Below are 19,293 nucleotides of genomic sequence, written 5' to 3'. Positions count from 1 at the left end.
TTCAAGAAAATTAGAGATTCCAAGGGAACATTTCATGCAAAGATGGGCTCGATAAAGGACAGAAATGGTAGGGACCTAACAGAAGCAGAAGATATTAAGAAGAGGTGGCAGGAATACACAAAAGAACTGTACAAAAAAGATCTTTATGACCAAGATAGTGACGATAACGTGATCACTGACCTAGAGCCAGACATCTTGGAATGTGAAGTCAAGTGGGCCTTAGAAAGCATCACTAGGAACAAAGCTGTGGTGGTGATGGAATTCCAGTTGAGCTATTTCAAATCTTGAAAGATGATGCTATGAAAGTGCTGCACTCAATATGCCAGCAAATTTGGAAAACTCAGCCGTGGCCACAAGACTGGAAAAGGTCAGTCTTCATTCCAATCCCAAAGAAAGTGAATGCCAAAGAATGCTCAAACTACCGCACAATTTCACTCATCTCACACGCTAGTAAAGTAATGCTCAAAATTCTCCAAGCCAGGCTTCCAATATGTGAACCGTGAACTCCCAGATGTTCAAGCAGGTTTTAGAAAAGGCAGAGGCACCAGAGATCAAATGGCCAACATCCGCTGGATCATGGAGAAAGCAAGAGAGTTCCAGAAGAGCATCTATTTCTGTTTCATTGACTATGCCAAAGCCTTTGACTGTGTGGATTACAATAAACTGTGGAAAATCCTGAAAGAGATGGGAATACCAGACCACCTGACCTGCCTCTTGAGAAACCTGTATGCAGGTCAGGAAGCAACAGTCAGAACTGGACATGGAACAAGACTGGTTCCAAATAGGAAAAGGAGTGCATCAAGGCTGTATATTGTCACCTTGCTTATTTAACTTCTATGCAGAATACATCATGAGGAACGCTGGGCTGGAAGAAGCACAAGCTGGAATCAAGATTGCTGGGAGAAATATCAATAATCTCAGATATGCAGATGACACTACCCTTATGGCAGAAAGTGAAGAGGAAATAAAAAGCCTCTTGATGAAAGTGAAAGAGGAGAGTGAAAAGGTTGGCTTGAAGCTCAACATTCAGAAAACAAAGATCATGGCATCTGGTTCCATCACTTCATGGGAAATAGATGGGGAAACAGTGGAAACAGTGTCAGACTTTATTTTGGGGGGCTCCAAAATCACTGCAGATGGTGATTGCAGCCATGAAATTAAAAGACGCTTACTCCTTGGAAGGAAAGTTATGACCAACCTTGATAATATATTAAAAAGCAGAGACATTACTTTGCCAACAAAGGTCCGTCTAGTCAAGGCTATGGTTTTTCCTGTGGTCATGTATGGATGTGAGAGTTGGACTGTGAAGAAAGCTGATCGCCGAAGAATTGATGTTTTTGAACTGTGGTGTTGGAGAAGACTCTTGAGAGTCCCTTGTACTGCAAGGAGATCCAACCAGTCCATTCTAAGGGAGATCGATCCTGGGTGTTCATTGGAAGGACTTACTGCAATACTTTGGCTACCTCATGCAACGAGTTGACTCACTGGAAAAGACTCTGATGCTGGGAAAGGTTGGGCGCAGGAGGAGAAGGGGACGACCGAGAATGAGCTGGCTGGATGGCATCACCGACTCTGTGGACATGAGTTTGAGTGAACTCCGGGAGTTGGTGATGGACAGAGAGGCCTGGCGTGCTGTGATTCATGGGGTTGCGGAGAGTCGGACACCACTGAGCGACTGAACTGAATAGGAACAGGTTTATCAATAATTACTTTAAGTGTAAATGTCCAACCAAAAGACACAGACTGGCTGAATGGATACAAAAACAAAACCCATATATACGCTGTCTACAAGAAACCCACTTCAGACCTAAAGACACATATAGACTGAAAGTGAGAAAATGGAAGAATAAATTCCATGCAAATGGGAAGCAAAGGAAAGCTGGAGTAGCAATCTTCGTATCAGACAAAATCAATCTTAAAATAAATTTAATTAATTAACTAAGAAGATTACAAGATATAAGGAAGGACACTATATAATGATCAAGGGATCAATCCAAGAGGAAGACATAACAATTCTAAATATCTATGCACCCAACATAGAAGCACCTCAGTACATACGAAAAACACCAACAGACATAAAAGAAGAAATTGACAGTAACACAATAGTAGTAGGAGACTTTAACAGCCCATTCACACCAATGGATAGATCATCAAAACAGAAAATTATTAAGGAAACACAAGTATTAAATGATACATTAGATCTGATGGCTCTCATGATATCTTCATGACATTCATTCCAAATGCAGAAGAAGACATCTTCTTCTCAAGCACACATGGAGCATTCTCCAGGATAGATCACATTATGGGTCACAAATCACACCTCAATGAATTTAAGAAAACTGAAATCATATCAAGCATTCTCTGACCACAATGCTATGAGAGTAGATGTCAATTACAAGAAAAAACTGTAAGAAACACAAAAACATGGAGATTAAACAATATGTTTCTAAATAACCAACAGGTTACTGAAAATCAAAAAGGAACTCAAAAAGAATTCTAGAAACAAATGACAATGAAAACATGATAACTGAAAGCCTTTGGGATACAGCAAAAGCAATTCTAAGAGGGAAGTTTATAGCAATACATTCCTACTTCAAGAAACAAGAAAAACATCAAATAGACAACCTAACTTTACACCTAAAACAACTGGAAAAAGAAGAACAAAAAAATGCCAAAATTAGTAGAAGGAAAGAAATCATAAATATCTGAGCAGAAATAAATGAAAAAGAAATGAAAGAAATGATAGTATAAATTAATAAAACTAAAATCTGGTTCTTTGAGAAGATAAACAAAATAGACAACCCTTGAGCCAGACTCATCAAGAAAGAAAAGAGAGAAGAATAAAAAAAAATTAGAAATGAAAAAGGAGAGGTTACAACAGACAATGCAGAAATACAATGGATTATAACAGACAATTATGAACAACTATATGGCAATAAAATGGACAACCTTAGAAGAAATGGACAGATTCTTGGAAAAGTTCAATCTTTAAAGACTGAACCAGAAGAAACAGAAGTTATGAACAACCCAATTAAAGCACTGAAACTGAAGTTGTGATAAAAAAATCTCCCAAAAAACAAAAGTCCAGGACCAGACAGGCTTCACAGAGAATTCTTTCCAACACTTAGAGAAGAGTAATGCCTATCCTTCTAAAACTCTTTCAAAATATTTCAGAGAAAGAAACACTTCCAAAGTCACTCTATGAGGCCACCATAACTCTGAAATCAAAACCAGACAAATATAGCACAAAAAAAACGGAAACTACAGGTCAATATCACTGATGAACATAGATGCAAAAATCCTCAACAAAATTTTAGCAAACAGAATTTGGCAACACATCAAAAAACTCATATACCATGATCAAGTTGGGTTTATTCCAGGAATGCAAGGATACTTCAAAATAAGCAAATAAATCAATGTGATACACCATATTAACAAACTGAAAAACAAAAACCATATGATCATGTCAATAGATGCAGAAAAAGCCTTTGAAAACATTCAGCACCAATCTATGATTCAAACTCTTCAAAAACAGGGCACAGAAGGAACTTACCTCAACATAGTAAAGGCCATATATAATAAGCCTACAGCTAACATTATTCTCAATGGTAAAAAACTGAAAGCACTCCCCCTAAGATAGGAACAAGGTAAGGGTGTCCACTTTCACCACTATTATTCAACATTGTTCTGGAAGTCCTAGTTACAGTAATCAGACAAGAAAAAGAAATAAAATGTATCCAGATCCAAAAAGAAGAAATAAAGCTTTCACTGTTTGCAAATGACACAATACTGTACATAGAAAACCCTAAAGATAGTATCAGAAAATTACTAGAGGTAATCAGTGAATTTAGCAAAGTTGCAGGATACAAAATCAAAACACAGAAATCACTTTCATTTCTATATACTAACAATGAAAAATCAAAAATAAATTAAGGAATCAATCCCATTCACCACTGCAACAAAAAGAATTAAATACCTAGGAATAAACTCACCTAAGGAGACAAAAGAACTGTACACAGAAAATTATAAGACACTGATGAAAGAAATCAAAGATGACACAGAGGGAGAGATATTCCATGTTTTCAGGTAAGAAAAATCAATATTTTGAAAATGACTATATTACCAAATGCAATCTACAGATTCAATGCAATCCCTATCAAATTACCAATGACATTTTTCACAGAACTAGACCAAAAAAATTCACAATTCATCTGGAAACACAAAAGACCCTGAATAGCCAAAGAAGTCTTGAGAATGTAGAATGGAGCCGGATGAATCAACATTCCTGACTTCAGATTATACTACAAATCTTCAGTCATCAAGACAGTATGGTACTGGCACAAAAACAGAAACATAAACCAATGGAAATCCATGCACCTATGGGTATCATATAATTGACAAAGGAGGGAAGAATATACAATGGGGCAAAGACAGCATCTTCAATACATGGTGATGGGAAAACTGGACAGCTACATGTAAAAGAACAAAATTAAAACATTTCCCAATACCATACAAATGATAAAACTCAAAATGGATTAAAAACCTAAACGTAAGACCAGAAGCTATAAAACTCTTAGAGGAAAACATAGACAGAACAGTCGATGACATAAATCAAAGCAAGATCCTCTATGACCCACCTTAGAGGAGGAATGGAAATAAAAACAAAAGTAAACAAGGGGTACCTGAATAAACTTAAAAGTTTTTTCACAGCAAAGGAAACTGTAGGCAAGGTGAAAAGACAATCCTCAAAATGGGAGAAAATAATAACAAATGAAACAACTGACAAAGGATTAATTTCCAAAATATACAAGTAGCTCATACAACTCAGGGCCAGAAAAACAAACAACCCAATCAAAAAGTGGAGAAAAGACCTAAACATTTCTCCAAAGAAGATATATAGATGGCTAACAAACACATGAAAAGATGCTCAACATCGCTCATTATTAAAGAAATGCAAATCAAAACTACCATGATGTATCACCTCACACCGGTCATAATGGCCATCATCAAAATGTCTACAAACAATAAATGCTGGAGACAGTGTGGAGAAAAGGTATCACTCTTGCATTGTTGGTGGGAATGTATACTGATACAGCCACTATGGAGATTCCTTAAAAAACTAGAAATGAAACCACTATATGACCCACCAATCCCACTCCTAGGTATATACCCTGAGGAAACCAAAATTGATAGAGACACATGTATTCCATTGTTCACTGCAGCACTGTTTACAATAGCTAGAACATGGAAGCAGCCTAGATATCCATCAACAGATGAATGGATAAAGAAGAAGTGGTACATATACACAATGGAATATTTCTCAGCCATAAAAAGTATCACCTTTGAGTCAGTTCTGATGAGGTAGATGAACCTAGAATCTATTGCACCGAGTGAAGTGAGTCAGAAAGAGAAAGATAAATATCTTATTCTCAAGCATATACATGGAATCTAGAAAAATGGTACTGAAGAATTTTCTAAAGGACAGCAATGGAGAAACAGACATACAGAATAGACTTGTGGACATGAGGAGGGGAGGAGAGGGTGAGCCATATGGAAAGAGTAATACAGAAACTTACATTACCATATGTAAAATAGATAGCCAATGGGAATTTGGTGCATGGCTAAGAAACTCAAACATGGGCTCTGTATCTCAACCTAGAGGGTTGGGATGGGGACTGAGATAGTAGGGAAGTTCCAAAGGGAGGGAATATATGTATACCTATGGCTGATTCAAGTTGAGGTTTTTTTCAGAAAAGAACAACATTCTGTAAAAAACTTATCCTTCAATAAAAAAATAAATTAAGACAAACAAAAAATCAAATATGTTCTTGATTCAATAATTAATATATTTTATATGAAAAAGCAAATCTGTGTGGATACTGTACATGAATGTTTAAGTATCTAAGTATTCAGTATATATTCAATAAAATGTTTTATACTTTATTCTTATGTTTTTATTGTTTCAATTGGTATCTCTAAATATCAGTTTTGTATAATGCATCATATAGTCAAACTTAAAAGAACTAGGTAATAAAAGGCAACCTCCATTGCAAAAGTGTTAAGTGTAAAACACCCATCACTTTGAAATCAAGTCAGATTTATCATCATTTATAATTCATTAGGACTCCTTTAAACACTGTTTCAGGCATCTCCTAGGTATTTATATTGGAGAGAGATAAAATGCATAGATGCATGCTGCTGCCTAATAAATCTCTTTCATGCTTTTCACTTGCAGTAACAGAATAACCTGACCTTGGAGGAGAGCTGCCATTTAGTGTCTTTATAGAGATGTGGGAGCAGCTTTGACAAGCAAAGGATAAAACCCAGATAGTCTAGAACTCTCTAACCATTGCTTAATCTTGCTAATACACTAAAGACAAATCCTGTTCTTCATTTTTATATTAACATATTTCAATCTTATCACCTACTTTTTAACTCTTAAATAGAGCTGTGAAAGATACAACAAAAATGCTAGGCAAGCACACTATTAATGGAGAAGTCCCTAGCCTAAAAAAGCCGCAGGAAAGCTGATTTTAAATCAACACAAAATTACAAGAGGGAAAGATTAGGGCGGCAAGAACAAACCCATAAAACTATAAAGGATGAGGCAATAAAAGTAAAGCAGTGAGATGAAAAGTAATGTTTATTAATTGTCTAGTGACTTTTCTTCCTATTGGGTCTCATCTCCTCTTTGAAAGAAGTCTAAATAAAAATCATAGCACTGGCTTTTTTTTCCTTCTTCTTTTACAGACACATCGTAGTGTTATATATTTGGAGCTGCCTTCTTGGAATCTTGGAATGTAATTGTGTATGTAGGTTCTCATTTACAACAACAAGAAAGTTTTCAAAGAAAACTCTGAAAGAGAAATTTATGCACTGGTGCTTTCTATATGCAAAACCATGATTTTCTTTAACTAGGATTTAGAAAATGACTTAAAGACATTTAGCAGCTGTTCATCCCACCCAAAATATTCTCCAAGTATCATAGTCTCAGATAGTCTCATAGTCTCACAGTGACAGACTATGATAATTATCTAAACTTCTGAATAGATTCCTTGCTCATGCTAATATAACCAGAGGTTATAATAAAGAAATAACACTATTAACATATTTTAAAACTTTGTCCCCTAACACTTTTACACAGTATTTTAAATTTTACTCTGTACAATAGTTTCAAGAGCTATCTTAAGGTTGCCTTACTGAATGATTAGTAGGGTAAAAAAAAGGGGGGGGGGGTGGTACTTTCCCTACCAAAGCACTTTGCTGTTTTCTGTTTTATATAGTGGGATCCTATATAATAACACATTTTAGGAAGGATTTCCCTGCTAAGCAATTCAGAAAAATTATACTCAAAACCATACATTTCAAAATGGATCTGTGCATGCTAAAAAGCTTCAGTCATGTCTCTTTGCCACCCTATAGACTGCACCATGCCAGGCTCCTCTTGCCCCTGGGATTCTCCAGGCAGGAATACTGAAGTGGGTTGCCATACCCTCCTTCAGAGGATCTTTCCTACTAAGGGATCGAACTGAGTCTCATTATGCTTCCTCATTAGCAGGCAGGTTCTTTACCCTAGTGCCACCTGGGAAGACGTCAAAATGTATACTAATTCACAGGTTCTGTTTATATCTTTCTGTAGCTCACTGTCAAACTTTTGACACCTTATCCACTTCATCACTGCTCTATGATTGCTTCAATACTATCATAAACACTTTATTAAATTACTTGCTATTAAATAAAGAATAAACCACATGGGTTATCCCTTCCCACCTGGAAAATAGACTGGTATTGCAGGTAGTATAATATAATCTAAATTTATCTTACCAAAAGGAGAATATTTTATTCCTCACTATAAAGATAATGAAGGCAACTAGTACATTCTCTTTTGTTTGGTTTTATTTTATGGGAACCTACCAGTTAGGATTAATTTCACCTGAAAACAATGCAGATCTAAAGGCAAGCAGGTTGAAACAAAACAAAAATATTCATATCTCATTTAACTACGTGGAAGATGGTAGTCCATGGATGGTATAATAGTATAATTTCTCAAAGTCCCAAGAACTCAGGCATCCTCCTGAACTCAATATGCCATCCCCAGAGTGTGCTCTTGTACACAAGTCCAATATGTTAACTAGAGGTTTATCTATATCCATGGGAGCAAGAAGTGGGGAAGAGAAGAAAAGGAGAAAGGAGTTTGACATTTGGCTTCCAGGAGCTTCACTCAAGCCATGAAGTAACCCACTTACTTAAATTCCTTTGGCCAGTACTTGTTCACACACTCACGTTAAGTTAAAGTAAGATCTTATTTTAGTTATCTATGTATCCAGCTGAAAATTTAAGCCTCTTTCCTCTTCAGTTTTAAATGTTCCATATTTGGACCTTGTCCCTTTTTTTTTAATCAACATGCACAGCTTGGTTATCTTGTGCTGTCTCAAGGCTCTACATACCATTTATATTGCAACAAATTCTAAATTTGCAGCTCTGACTCAGACTTCTCTCTGGAACACCAGACTGTTATAGTCAACCCCTACACCATATCTTTGCTTGATTGTCTAGTAAATAATTTAAACTCCTAATATTCAGGACTGATAATCTTGATCATCTTTTCCAATCACAGTTTATCCAGTCTATATGTCAGTGAGTGAGTGAGAGTCACTCAGTCGTATCCAACTTTCTGCAACCCCATGTACTGTAGCATGCCAGGCTCCTCCATCCATGGAATTCTTTCTCCAGGCAAGAATACTGGAGTAGGCTGCCATTTCCTTCTCCACTATATGTCAGTAGCTCAGGTGAAAACCCATGGGCATTACCATGACTTGTTTTTAATCCATGAGAAATTCCTCCTGGTCTTTCCTTCAAAACATAACCCAAATCTAATTACTGGTATCATTTTTAGTGCTTTATCTATGTCCAAGCCAGTTATCACTTAACTGAACTAGTACAACAGTCTTTTCTCTGGTGTCTCCGCTTTTAACTTTATTTCTATACAGACTGTTCTTAACACAGCAACTGGAATGTGTTTTGTAAACTGATATTACTCTTCTACCCAAAACCATGCTGTGACTCATCACTGCACTCAAGAGTTAAAGCCAAAAATCCTTATAGAACCTGCCCCCAATGCCTCTTTGACATCCTCATTTACTGCTTCCCTTGTAATTCCAACTTCAGTAACAAGTCTAACCTGCCACCACTTTAGCGCATTTCTCTACCTGCCCCTCCATTTAGAATGTTCTTACCCTAGTAATCCACTTGGATGCTTCAAGCATTTCCTCAAATGGCTCAGTGGCAAAGAATCTACTTGAAATGCAGGAGATGCACCTTGTGCAGAAGACACAGGTTCAATTCCTGGGTTGGGAAGATCCCCGGCAGAAGGAAATGACAACCCACTTCAGTATTCTTGCCTGGGAAATCTCATGGATGGAAGAGCCTGGAGGGCTACAGTCCATGGGGTCGAAAAAGAGTCGGATACAACTTTGTGAGTAAACAACGTCTTCTTTGTAAGACACTGGCCATCCTATTTGTGACTGAAATCTCATTCCCACTTGATTTCATCATTTCCAACTCCAATTACCAAAGATTTAGTATTTGTTCCATAACTCTTATTCATTAATTTGAATATACTATGATTTATTTTATATATAACCTACATATATATGTATATACATATTTATACACATATATGTATAGATAGTTTAAGTACCTTACCATAGAATGTAAGCCTTACAGGAAAAGGAAAGAGATTTTTTTCTATTTTTATCATATTTTATCTTAAGCCCTAGAACAGTTCATGGTACATGTTAGGTATGTAATAAATATTTTTTAACTGAATTCACTGAATTGGGTGTTTCATTAATATAGAAGAGAATAAGCATTGGTGGTAAACTAAGTATCTCTGCCATGGAATCTAAGTGAAACTGCACTGTTTAAAAAAAAATCTTGGCAACACTTAAAAAAAGTAGCTTTTATTACTAGATACCTAGCATGCTTCTACAAGAGGAGATTAACTTACCTTCACAAAAACTGATTTTAAAAAAGTCTTTATTTTTTTTTAAATCTTATTTACTTTTTTCTTTTTATTAAATTATTTTTTTTATTGGAGGCTAATTATTTTACAATATTACATTGGTTGGTTTTACCATACATTGACATGAAACCACCCCAGGTGTACGTGAGTTCCCCTCCTGAACCCCCCCTCCCACCTCCCTCCTCCCTTTATCCTCCCTCTGGGTCATCCCCACACACCAGCCCCGAGCATCCTATAACATGCATCGACCCTGAACTGGTGATTCGTTTCACATATGACAACATACATGTTTCAATGCCATTCTCCCAAATCATCCCATCCTCACCCTCTCCCACAGAGTCCCAAAGACTGTTCTATACACCTGTGTCTCATTTGCTGTCTCGTATACAAGGTTATCATTTGCATCTTTCTAAATTCCATATATATGCGTTAGTATACTGTATTGTTGTTTTTCGTTCTGGCTTACTTCACTCTGTATAATAGGCTCCATTTCATCCACCTCATTAGAACTGATTCAAATGCATTCTTTTTTATGGCTGAGTAATACTCCATTGTGTATATGTACCAAAGCTTTCTTAGCGATTTGTCTGCAGATGGACATCTAGGTTGCTTCCATGTCCTGGCTATTATAAACAGTGCTGCAATGAACATTGGAGTACATGTGTCTCTTTCAATTCTGGTTTCCTCGGTGTGTGTGCCCAGGAGTGCGATTGCTGGATCATATGGCAGTTCTATTTCCAGTTTTTTGAGGAATCTCCACACTGTTCTCCATAGTGGCTGTACTAGTTTACATTCCCACCAACAGTGTAAGAGGGTTCCTTTCTCTCCACATCCTCTCCAGCATTTATTGCACGTGGACTTTTGGATAGCAGCCATTCTGACTGGTGTGAAATGGTATCTCATTGTGGTTTTGATTTGCATCTCTCTGATTATGAGGGATGTCGAGCATTTTTTCATGTGTTTGTTAGCCATCTTTATGTCTTCTTTGGAGAAATGTCTGTTTAGTTCTTTGGCCCATTTTTTGATTGGGTCATTTATTTTTCTGGAATTGAGCTGCAGGAGCTGCTTGTATATTTTGGAGATTAATCCTTTATCAGTTGCTTCATTTGCTATTATTTTCTCCCATTCTGAAGACTGTCTTTTCACCTTGCTTAAGAGTTTCCTTTGCTGTGCAGAAGCTTTTGATTTTAATTAGGTCCCATTTGTTTATTTTTGCTTTTATTTCCAATATTCTGGGAGGTGGGTCCTGGAGGATCCTGCTGAGATTTATGTCGGAGAGCGTTTGCCTACGTTCTCCTCTAGGAGTTTTATAGAATCTGGTCTTACATTTAGCTCTATAAACCATTTTAGGTTTATTTTGGTGTATGGTGTTAGGAAGTGTTCTAGTTTCATTCTTTCACAAGTGGCTGACCAGTTTTCCCAGCGCCACTTGTTCAAGAGACTGTCTTTTCTCCATTTTATATTCTTGCCTCCTTTGTCAAAGATAAGGTGTCCATAGGTCCGTGGATTTATCTCTGGGCTTTCTATTTTGATCCATTGATCTATATTTCTGTCTTTATGTCAGTACCATACTGTCTTTATGACTGTGGCTTTGTAGTAGAGCCTGAAGTCTGGCAGGTTGATTCCCCCAGTTTCATTCTTCTTCCTCAAGATTGCTTTGGCTATTCGAGGTTTTTTGTATTTCCATACAAATTGTGAGATTATTTCTTCTAGTTCTGTGAAAAATATCGTTGGTAGCTTGATAGGGATTGCATTGAATGTATAAATTACTTTGGGTAGTATACTCATTTTCACAATATTTATTCTTCCAATCCACGAACACGGTATATTTTTCCATCTATTAGTGTCCTCTTTGATTACTTTCACTAGTGTTTTATAGTTTTCTATGTACAAGTCTTTTGTTTCCTTAGGTAGATATATTCCTAAGTATTTAATTATTTTCGTTGCAACAGTGAATGGAATAGTTTCCTTAATTTCTCTTTCTATTTTCTCATTATCAGTGTATAGGAATGCAAGCGATTCCTGTGTGTGGATTTTATATCCTGCAACGTTATTGTAATCATTGATTAGCTCTAATAATTTTCTGGTAGAGTCTTTAGGGTTTTCTGTGTAGAGGATCATGTCATCAGAAAACAGTGAAAGTTTTACTTCTTCTTTTCCAGTTTGTATTCCTTTTATGTCTTTTTCTGCTCTGATTGCTGTAGCCAAAACTTCCAGAACTATGTTGAATAGTAGTGGTGAGAGTGGGCACCCTTGTCTTGTTCCTGACTTTAGGGGAAATGCTTTCAGTTTTTCACCATTGAGGATAATGTTTGCTGTGGGTTTGTCATATATAGCTTTTATTATGTTGAGGTATGTCCCTTCTATTTCCACTTTCTGGAGGGTTTTTATCATAAATGGATGTTGAATTTTGTCAAAGGCTTTCTCTGCATCTATTGAGATAATCATATGATTTTTATTTTTCAGTTTGTTAATGTGGTGTATTACGTTGATTAATTTGCGGATATTGAAGAATCCTTGCATTCCTGGGATAAAGCCCACTTGGTCATGATGTATGATCTTCTTAATGTGTTGTTGGATTCTGATTGCCAGAATTTTGTTAAGGATTTTTGCATCTATGTTCATCAGTGATATTGGCCTGTAGTTTTCTTTTTTTGTGGGATCTTTACCAGGTTTTGGGATTAGGGTGATGGTGGCCTCATAGAATGAGTTTGGAAGTTTCCCTTCCTCAGCAATTTTCTGGAAGAGTTTGAGTAGAATAGGTGTTAGCTCTTCTCTAAATTTTTGGTAGAATACAGTGTGAAGCCGTCTGGGCTTTTGTTTGCTGGAAGATATCTGATTACAGCCTCTAGTTCTGTGCTTGTGATGGGTCTGTTCAGATTTTCTATTTCTTCCTGATTCAGTTTTGGAAAGGTGTACTTTTCTAGGAATTTGTCCATTTCTTCCAGGTTATTCACTTTATTGCCACATAATTAATTGCTGATAGTATTCTCTAATAATCCTTTGTATTTCTGTGTTGTCAGTTGTGATCTCTCCATTTTCATTTCTAATTTTATTGACTAGGTTTTTCTCCCTTTGTTTCTTGATGAGTCTTGCTAGTGGTTTGACAATTTTATTTACCTCCTCAAAGAACCAGCTTTTGGCTTTGTTGATTTTGGCTATGGTCTCTTGTTTCTTTTGCATTTATCTCTGCCCTAATTTTTACGATTTCTTTCCTTCTACTGACCCTGGGGTTCTTCATTTCTTCCTTTTCTAGTTTCTTTAGATGTAGAGTTAGGTTATTTAGCTGACTTTTTTCTTGTTTCTTGAGGTGTGCCTGTATTGCTATGAACTTCCCCCTTAGCACTGCTTTTACAGTGTCCCAGATGTTTTGGGTTGTTGTGTTTTCATTTTCATTCATTTCTATGCATATTTTGATTTCTCTTTTGATTTCTTCTATGATTTGTTCATTATTCAGCAGCGTGTTGTTCAGTCTCCCTATGTTGGCATTTTTAATAGTTTTTCTCCCGTAATTGAGATCTAACCTTACTGCATTGTGGTCAGAAAAGATGCTTGGAATGATTTCAATTCTTTTGAATTTACCAAGGCTAGATTTATGGCCCAGGATGTGACCTATCCTGGAAAAGGTTCCGTGTGTGCTTGAGAAAAATGTCAAATTCATTGTTTTGGGGTGAAATGTCCTATAGATATCTATTAGGTCTAACTGGTCTATTGTATCATTTAAAGTTTGTGTTTCCTTGTTAATTTTCTGTTTAGTTGATCTATCCATAGATGTAAGTGGGGTATTAAAATCTCCTACTATTATTGCATTGTTGTTAATTTCCTCTTTCATACTTGTTAGTAATTTTCTTATTATTGTGGTGCTCCTATATTGGGTGCATAAATATTTATAATTGCTATATCTTCTTCTTGGATTGATCCTTTGATCATTATGTAGTTTCCCTCTTTGTCTCTTTTCAGAGCCTTTGTTTTAAAGTCTATTTTATCTGATATGAGTATTGCTACTCCTGCTTTCTTTTGGTCTCTATTTGCGTGGAATATCTTTTTCCAGCCCTTCACTTTCAGGCTGTATGTGTCCCTCGTTTTGAGGTGGGTCTCTTGTAAACAACATATATGGGGGTCTTGTTTTTGTATCCATTCAGCCAGCCTTTGTCTTTTGGTTGGGGCATTCAACCCATTTACATTTAAATTGATTATTGATAAGTATGATCCCATTGCCATTTTCTTTATTGCTCTGGGTTCTAGTTTACACACCCTTTCTGTGTTTCCTGTCTAGAGAAGATCCTTTAGTATTTGTTGGAGAGCTGGTTTGGTGATGCTGAATTCTCTCAGCTTTTGCTTGTCTGTAAAGCTTTTGATTTCTCCTTCATATTTGAGTGAGATCCTTGCTGGGTTCAGTAATCTGGGCTGTAGGTTATTTTCTTTCATCACTTTAAGTATGTCTTGCCATTCCCTCCTGGCCTGAAGAGTTTCTGTTGAAAGATCAGCTGTTATCCTTATGGGAATCCCCTTGTGTGTTATTTGCTGCTTTTCCCTTGCTGCTTTTAATATTTTTTCTTTGTGTTTGATCTTTGTTAATTTGATTAATATGTCTTGGAGTATTTCGCCTTGGGTTTATCCTGTTGGGGACTCTCTGGGTTTCTTGGACTTGGGTGATTATTTCTTTATCCATTTTAGGGAAGTTTTCAACTATTATCTCCTCAAGTATTCTCTCATGGTCTTTCTTTTTGTCTTCTTCTGGGACTCCTATGATTCGAATGTTGGAGCATATATGGCACCTTACATGTGCTCACAACAAGATGGAGCCTGACAGATGTCAGGAGGGCGTGGCCAGGGCGCCTTACATGTGCTCACAACAAGATGGCGCCTGACACATGTCAGGAGGGCGTGGCCCCAGATGACCACAAAAAATTCTGATTGGCTCCTGAACACCTCCCCTTGCATGCTTTAATGTGATTGGAAAGCCTCTTTCAAAAACCCTGCGCTTCCCCAATAAAGCGCACCAATAAGCTTACACCAATAAAACGGAACTGCCTTGACAGAACCCCCACTGCATCTGAGTGTCTCTCTCCAGGCGAGGGAGGCTGTGGGGCGGGCGGTCTGCTCACCTCTTCTTTGGGGCTTGCTGCTTTGGACCTAGACCCCGAGAGGGGCTAATCCTGGGCAGCTCTCTTGCTGAGACCGAGGCTCCCCTCAATCTGTGGCTTCCGTCTTGGAGCGCTACAGGGTGGGAGAAGGGAAAGGGAGAGAGGGGATTCCACGTTTGGCGCTGTAAGGACCCACATCTGGTGCCATGACTCGGATCTTCTTGGTGAGAGCCACCCCCACTGCACGGTCTTGAAAGAGAGACGAGGAGACAGCCCTCCGGCTTCAGTGCAGCGGTCCCACTGAGGGCTACAACCCCAAGGTAACTTGTTTGCAGGTTGAAAAGAAACCTCCAGGGATGAGTACAGCAACTGACCCTACTTCTTCACATTTTCATCCTTTCTTCATTTTTCTCTCTTCCCGTTTCTTCTTCTCCTTCTTTCTAAGGAGTTCCATGAACGGCAATCATTCGGTGGAGCAACTGAGGTTTCCTGCCCAGGGCACTCCCTGGGGGATAACTGAAGGCTCTCCGAGTTGGTGGTCTAGTAACAGGAGCCCAATCAGGTGAACTCCCTCCTTCCTTTTCATTTCCAGGGGCAAGGCCAATACCACCCTGTGGGCATGGGTCGGGCACTTAAGAACCACTAGGGCCCCCGCCACTAGAAGACTCCCGTGATAGGATAAGGAGGTCACGGAATGGGCCAGAAGCCACCAGGGTACCCGCCTCCCGGAAGCAAATTTCCGTGCAACGTTCAGGCACACCATTGTTAAAGCATACCACAACCCCAAGATACAGGCCACCACCGCACCCCATGAGGCTTTTTCGGTGGATATCCCTGGCAACCTTTCTAACTATCCGCGGTCTCGCTTGAATCATGGGGAACTCCATAAGCTGACAGATGAACATGCCCTTAAGGCCCTATGATATATGCTCAAAAGTAGGGGACTAGAAATTTCTGATACCCAGGCCATTAAGGTCTGGGGAACTATCACCCAGTTGGCCCCATGGGTAGACTCAGCCAACCTATTCTCCTGGGATACTTGGGACAGAATACATGTCCTAGCAAGAAAGAGGGAAATACAAGACAGGGAAGACACACCCCTAGGGTTCTACCCCACCATTACTGCCCTTAAGAGTTGTTTCTCTACTGAATCTAAATCCCCCAATGGAGAAGGAGCTTCTACACCTGATTGTGATAAACAATGGGAACAATTTAAAAAAGAACAGCTGACCCCAGGCAATGAGGAGAGAGCAAAGAACATCACCATAAATAATAACCTGTGGCCACCAATATGGGGGGAAGATAAACCAATAATGGTGAAAACCCACCTAGCGCACCCGAGCCTGAGATTCCTAAGTCCCACCTCTACCCTCCACTGATGCCCACCAACAAAAAGAGGTCAATGGTGCCCAGCCCCATCCGGTAGGAGAATCCCCTTGGAGAAGAAAAACCTACCCAGAGGACCCCTGGGGAAGGCCACCACCTTTTACAAATTCAATACAAGCCTTCCCTGTTAATGTAAACCCTGGGCGCAATCGACCAGCAGCTTGGTACCCCTGGGAACCAAATGATCTCAAAGAGCTCAAAAAGGCAGTAGCAGAAGATGGCCCCAACTCCCCATGGGCAGAGACCATTCTCCAGGGCCTAGCCCACCAACCCTGTACGACACAGGATTGGAAAATGTTATGTAAAGCGGTCCTTCCTAGTAACCAGTACATTAAATGGTGCGCCTTCTGTAAGGAGGAATGCCATACCCAAGCTGAGAGGAACCAGGCCGCCAATCCTGTTATCCCCACAACATTTGGAATGTTATCTGGCACGGCCAATCAATGGAGTACAGGCATACAACAAGCCGCCATACACGGATCAAGTTTGGACCCTTTGCCTAGCCACCTGGAAAAAGTTAGAGGAGGGTCCCAGTGAGCCCGTAATATCAGGGATCACCCAGAAAAATAATGAAGACCTCCCCACCTTTATTGATAGAGTAGAAAAGAGCATGCAAAGAAAGTTCCCTCCAGGCCTTTTGAGGGACCAATCATTAAAATGTTGGTATGGGAAGGAATGAATTCAGACCATAAGTTGGCTTGTGCTGGGCAGAAAGATAGGTCAATGGAACGTTGGGTAATAGCCACCAAAGATATTGGAACACACCATCACCAGGCGCAAACAATGGTGGCAGCCCTAGAGGCTCAAACTAAGGCTCTGGCTGACGCTTTGTCCTCGGCTCTTAACAAAGTGACAACCACTCAAAGCTCAGGCTCAGAAGGGACCCAAAAGGAGAATAAGGGCAGATGCTATTACCAATGTGGAAAGGAAGGGCAGTTTTAAAAGGACTGCCCCCTGAGGCCGGGGAGAATTGGAAATAGAGGACCACCTACAACCCCCTGTCCACGTTGTAAAAAGGGATACCATTGGAGAATAGATTGTAGGTCCAGATTTGATAAAGATGGGAAGCCTTTAAACTGAGGGGCACTCCCCAGCCCCGTCATCCCAAGGGGAAGCCCCAAGCCCTCCTCCCGGGGTATGCCAGCCTGAGGTTACTGGACTCTCCCAAGAGATGTCTGATAAATTAGAAAAGCCCTTCCCCGGGTGCAATTCTACCAGAAAGCCCCCTTACCAATAAACTATATATAGGAATCCTGAAGTCAAATGGACAGTCCCCATAGTGCCCGGACTTAGGCCAAAAATGGACATGACTATAGGAGGAAAAAAGTTCAGATGCCTAGTTGATACAGGTGCTGAAAGAACTATACTGAGACAAGAAGAAGTGCCCCCCACCTGGTCTACAATAGACGGCCCTCAATTAGCAGGCATCGGGGGTAACACCCCCTGTCGAGAGTCCGCTAAATGGCTAAAATCGGAAGACCCAGACGGGACTGAAGTCTTAGTCAAGCCTCTCATCGCCCCTGGGATTAATGCCAACTTACTAGGTCAGGATATCCTGGGACAGGCAGACGCTTACATAACCACAGGTTACAGAGGGTTTTATCAAGATACATTAGATGACGAAGAATACCAATAACAATTTTATACCCCCTGGTATCCCAAACTACTGAGCGGACCCAGAATTCGAAAAGTTGAGAAAAGGAGTACCACTAACAAGATGGAAGGAGGCCCTACCCCAATTCTAAAGGCCACTGCTCCCTCGGCACCCCCTATCACATGGATGCCGCGACCCCCAATATGGGTGGAGCAGTGGCCACTCCCCTCAACAAAACTTCAAGCCCTAAAATTATTGATAAAAGAACAACTCCAACTTGGACATATCAGACCCTCCAATAGTCCTTGGAATACACTTGTTTTTGGGATCAAAAAGGCCTCATAGAAATGGAGACCACAACAAAACCTTAGAAAAATTAATGAAAGAATGAAAGTACAAGGAACCCCCTTAAGGGGAATGCCCTGGGTCCCAGCCATTCCCACTGGTTTACACCTTTTAGTGATAGAAATTAAGGATTGCTTTTTCTCAATACCCCTGAACCCTAGAGATTGTGAAAAATGTGCCTTCTCGGTGCCTTCCACCAACTTTGAGGGACCTGATGAATGGTATGAATGGGTTGTTTTGCCCCAGGGTATGGCCAATAGTCCTTCTTTCTGCCAACAATTTGAATCAAATCTAATACAACCCGTTTGACAACTGCCAAGGGTTTTATTATATTTGTACATGGATGACATCATCCTTGGCATGTCCAGTGCCCCGGAACTCTTGCAGGCAGCCAAGTTATTGCTTGGGTGCCTCGCCAGAGGGCAACTCATAATCTCCCCAGACAAAATTCAACATGGGCCTCCCTTTAGGGTTTGGGGCTCTCAACTTACCCTACAGGCCGTTTCCCCATTAAAACCTCAAATAGCAATTAAAATATCCTACTCCCTAACAGAACTCCAAAGCCTGTTGGGAGAGATTAACTGGTTACGACCTTGGCTCTCCATATCCACTGGCGAGCTAATGCCACTCTTTGACCTCCTTCGAGGTAAACTCCCTCATGACACAATAACCCTCTTGCCCCCCAACGAGGCGATCCTTCAGAAGGTCCAACAAGCCCTTGATGCCGTCCAACTCTCCAGATTTGATCCCACCCAAGAGCTTCAACTATGGGTGCTAACCTCTCCCGAGATACTCCTAGCCACATTGATACAAAAAGACAAGCCCCTTGAATGGATAAATATCTCCTTGGGTGGAGC

The sequence above is a fragment of the Moschus berezovskii genome, chromosome 4 (genome assembly GCF_049115385.1).
Source record: "Moschus berezovskii isolate FMDL1 chromosome 4, NW_MosBer_1.0, whole genome shotgun sequence".
Taxonomy (NCBI): Eukaryota; Metazoa; Chordata; class Mammalia; order Artiodactyla; family Moschidae; genus Moschus; species Moschus berezovskii.
The sequence above is the reverse complement of the archived record's forward strand: the minus strand, read 5'-3'. Positions refer to the sequence as shown.